Source organism: Hordeum vulgare, chromosome 5H, assembly GCF_904849725.1.
Source record: "Hordeum vulgare subsp. vulgare chromosome 5H, MorexV3_pseudomolecules_assembly, whole genome shotgun sequence".
NCBI classification, from domain to species: domain Eukaryota; kingdom Viridiplantae; phylum Streptophyta; class Magnoliopsida; order Poales; family Poaceae; genus Hordeum; species Hordeum vulgare.
This window is the reverse complement of record NC_058522.1, coordinates 303,542,149-303,547,340: the sequence shown is the minus strand read 5'-3', so window position 1 is coordinate 303,547,340 and position 5,192 is coordinate 303,542,149.

The following is a 5,192-nucleotide window of genomic DNA, read 5'->3' as shown; positions in this document are numbered from 1 at the left end:
ACTTGCCCGAGATTCGATCGTCGGTATCTCTATACCTAGTTCAATATCGTTACCGGCAAGTATCTTTACTCGTTTCATAATACAAGACCTCGTGACTAACTCCTTAGTCACATTGGTTGCAAGGCTCATTGTGATGTTGTATTACCGAGTGGGCCCCGAGATACCTCACCGTAACACGGAGTGACAAATCCCAGTCTTGATCCATGCCAACCCAACAGACACCTTCGGAGATACCTATAGAGCACCTTTATAGTCACCAAGTAACATTGCGACGTTTGATACACACAGGTATTCCTCCGGTGTCCGGGAGTTGTATGATCTCATGGTTATAGGAACAAATACATTAAAATGCAGAAAACAGTAGCAACAAACTGACACGATCATGTGCTACGTTTATAGTTGGGTCTTGTCTATGGCTAGGAAACCTTAACCATCCTTGATCAACAAGCTAGTCCACTAGAGGCTCACTAGGGATGTTGTTTTCTCTATATATCCACACATGCATTTATGTTTCCATTCAATACAATTATAGCATGGATAATAATCGATTATCTTGAAACAGGAAAAATAATAATTGTTGGAAATATGCCCTAGAGGCAATAATAAATTGGTTATTATTATATTTCCTTGTTCATGATGATCGTTTACTATCCACGCTAGAATTGTATTGATTGGAAACTCAAATACATGTGTGGATACATAAAGAACACACTGTCCCTAGTGAGCCTCTAGTTGACTAGCTCGTTGATCAAAGAAGGTCAAGGTTTCCAGGCCATAGGCAAGTGTTGTCACTTGATAACAGAATCACATCATTAGGAGAATGATGTGATGGACATGACCCAAAATATAAACGTAGCATATGATCGTGTCAGTTTATTGCTACTCTTTTATGCATGTCAATGTATTTGTTCCTATAACCATGAGATCATGCAACTCCCGAACACCGGAGGAATACCTTGTGTGTATCAAACATCGCAACATTACTGGGTGACAATAAAGGTGCTCTACAGGTATCTCGAAAGGTGTCTGTTGGGTTGGAATGGATCAAGACTGGGATTTGTCACTCTATGTGATGGAGAGGTATCTCGGGGCCCACTCGGTAATACAACATCACAACAATCCTTGCCAACAATGTGACTAAGAATTTAGTTACGGGATCCTGTATTACGGAAAGAGTAAAGAGACTTGCCGACAACGATATTGAACTAGGTATGGAGATACCGACGATCGAATCTCGGGAAAGTAACATGCCGAAGGACAAAGGGAACAACATACGGGATTAACTGAATCCTTGACATAGAGGTTCAACCGATAGAGACCTTCATAGAATCTGTAGGAGCCAATATGGACATCCAGGTTCCGCTATTGGTTATTGACCGGGGAGAACCTCATGTCATGTCTGCATAGTTCTCGAACCCGCAGGGTCTGCACACTTAAGGTTCGGTGACATTTCAGTATTATTGAATTATGTGTGTTTGGTAACCAAAAGTTGTTCGAAGTCCCGGATGATATCCCGAACATCACGAGGAGCTCTGGAATGGTCCATAGGTAAAGATTTACATATAGGAAAGTGGGTTTTGAACTCCGGAAAAGTTTCGGGCATTTCCGAGAGTGTACCGGGAGTGACGAATGGGTTCTGGGGGTCTACCAGGTGGGCCCACCCTCCCCAAAGGGTCTCATGGGTTGTGGGAGTACGTCGACAAGCCCTTAGTGGGCTGGCCGAAGCCTCCACTAAAGCCCAAGGCGGATTGGAGGTGGGAAGGAAAGAAACCCAAAGGTGGAAAGGGTGGAAAGGGTTTCCAAGTGGAGACGAGAAATCCTACTCCTAGTAGGATTGGATTAGGACTCCTCCACCTCCAATTTCGATCAAACCTTGAGGGTTTGAGGCTGCCTCCTCCCCTCCCTCCCCATGAATATATACTATAGGTTTTAGAGGTGAGGCTAACCCTAATTTCCACGTGCTCCCTCTACTTCTCTCTAGATCTGTTTCTTCTCTAGTCTAGTTCAGCGGTGCTTAGGCGAAGCCCTGCTAGATTAGTTCACCACCACCACCATGCCGCCGTGCTGGAGAACTCATCTGCCTCTCCGCCCCTCTTCCTGGATCAAGAAGGCGGGGATCGTCATCGAGCTGTACGTGTGCTGAACATGGAGGTGTCGTCCGTTCGGCACTAGATCAGGATGGATCGTGATGGGATCGCGGGATGGATCGTGATGAGATCGTGGTTCGGGCTGCGATTTGGATCGTGAAGATGTTCCACTACATCAACCGCGTTATATATGCTTCCGCTTAGCAATCTACGAGGGTATGTAGATTCACTCTCCCCTCTCATAGATGATCATCACCATGGATAGGTATTGCGTGTGCGTAGGAAAATTTTTGTTTCCCATGCGACGTTCCCCAACAATGGCATCATGAGCTAGGTTCATGCGTAGATGATATCTCGAGTAGAACACAAAATAGTTTGTGGGCGTTTATGTTCAATTTTCTGCCCTCCTTAGTATTTTCTTGATTTGGCTGTATTGTTGGATTGCAGCAGCCCGGACCAACTTTACTCGTACGCTTACGAGAGACCGGTTTCATCGACTGGCATGCAACTTATTGCATAAAGATGACTGCGGGTATTTGTTTCTTCAACTTTACTTGAATCAGATTTGACCGAGGCGGTCCATGGAGAAGGTTAAATAACAATTTGCATATCACCGTTGTGGCTTTGCGTAAGTAAGATGTGATCATACTAGATACCCATAGCAGCCACGTAACACATGCACCAACAAATTAGAGGCAGTCTAACTTGTTTTTGCAGGGTATGCATGTGATGTGATATGGCCAAAGACATGACACGATATATAGGATGTATGAGATGATCATGTTGTAATAATAAAATATCGACTTACATGTCGATGCTAGGGCAACCGGCAGGAGCCATAGGGTTGTCTTTAAACTAACGTTGGTGCTTGCAGATGATTTTACTATATCGCTAGGTGGTAGCTTTAGTAGTAATAGCATAAATAGCATGACAACCTCGATGGCGGCACAATGATGGAGATCATGGTGCGGCGCGGGTGACAATGGAGATCATGCCGGTGCTTTGGTGATGGAGATCAAGAAGCACAAGTTCATGGACATATCATATCACTTATGATTTGCATGTGATGTTAATGCTTTTATGCACCTTATTTTTCTTAGAATGATGGTAGCATTGTAAGGTGATACCTCACTAAAATTTCAAGATAAAATTGTGTTCTCCCTGACTGTGCACCGTTGCGACAGTTCGTCGTTTCGAGACACCACGTGATGATCGGGTGTGATAGACTCAACGTTCACATACAATGGGTGCAAAATAGTTGCACACGCGGAACACTCAGGTTAAATTTGACGAGCCTAGCATGTACATACATGGCCTCGGAACACAAGAGACCTAAAGGTTGAGCACAAATCATAGAGTTTATATGATCAACATGGAGATGTTCACCACTGAAACTATACTCAACTCATGTGATGATCGGACGTGAGTTAGTGGATTTGCGCCATGTGCCACTCGAATGACTAGAGGGATGTCTATTTGAGTGGGAGTTATTATGAATATGATTATCTAAACTCAATTATCATGAACATAGTCAAAAGTTATTTGCAAATTATGTTGTAGCTTGCGTTGTAGCTCTCTGTTTTTGATGTGTTCCTAGAGAATATTTAGTTGAAAGATGATAGTATCAATTATGCGGACTGGGTCCGTAAACTAAGGATTGTCCTCATTGCTGCATAGAAGGCTTATGTCCTTAATGCACCGCTCGGTGTGCTAAAGCTCGAGCATCATCTGTGGATGTTGCGAACATCTGACATACACATTTTTGATGACTACGTGATAGTTCAGTGTGTAATGCTTAACGGCTTAGAATTGAGGCGCCAAAGACATTTTGAATATCACGGAACATATGATATGTTCCAATAGATGAAATTGGGATTTCATGCTCATACCCTTGTTGAAAGTTATGAGACCTCGGACAAGATTATTTATCTACAAAGTAAGGGAGAAAGGCTCAATCGTTGAGCATGTGCTCAGATTGTCTGAGTGCTACAATCGCTTGAATCGAGTGGGAGTTAATCTTCCAGATGAGGTAGTCATGGTTCTCCAAAGTCACTGCCACCAAGCTACTAGAGCTTCGTGATGAACTATAACAAATGAGGGATAGATATGATGATCCTTGAGCAATTCGCGATGTTTGACACCGCGAAAGTAGAAATCAAAAAAGGAGCATCAGTTGTTGATGGTTAGTAAAACCACTAGTTTCAAGAAGGGCAAGGGCAAGAAGGGATACTTCATCAAAAGGCAAACCAGTTGTTGCTCTAGTGAAGAGACCCAAGGTTGAACCCAAACCAGAGAGTAAGTGCTTCTGTAATGAGGGGAACAGTCACTGAAGAGGAACTACCGTAGATACTTGGAAGATGAGAAGGCTGGCAAAGTCGACAGAAATATAATGGATATTCATGATATTGATGTGTACTTTACTAGTACTCCTTGTAGCACGAGGGTATTAGATACTGGTTTGGTTTCTAAGTGTTAGTGACTCGAAATAAAATCTACGTAATAAACAAAGACTAGCTAAAGGTGAGGTGCGATATGTGTTGGAAGTGTTTCCAAGGTTGACGTGATCAAACATCGCACACTCCCTCTACCATCGGGATTAGTGTTAAACCTAAATAATTGTTATTTGGTGTTTGCGTTGAGCATGAACATGATTAGATCGCGTTTATTGCAATACGATTATTCATTTAAAGAGAATAATGGTTATTCTATTTTCTTGAATAAATACCTTCAACGGTGGATTGAATCTCGATCGTAGTGGTACACATGTTCATAATATTGATGCCAAGAGATACAAAGTAGTAATGATAGTACCACTTACTCGTGGCACTGCCGCTCGAGTTATATTGGTATAAAATGCATGAAGGAGCACCATGCTGATGGATCTTTGTACTCACTCATTTTTGTAATGTTTGAGACATGCAAACCATGCGTATTGGTATAAACACATGAAGAAACTCCATGCAGATGGATCATTAGGACTCACTTGATTTTGAATCAGTTGAGGCATGCAAATCATACCACATGGGCAAGATGACTGAAGGCCTCATTTTTTCAGTGAGATGGAACAAGAAAGTAACTTGTTGGAAGTAATACATTTTGATGTGT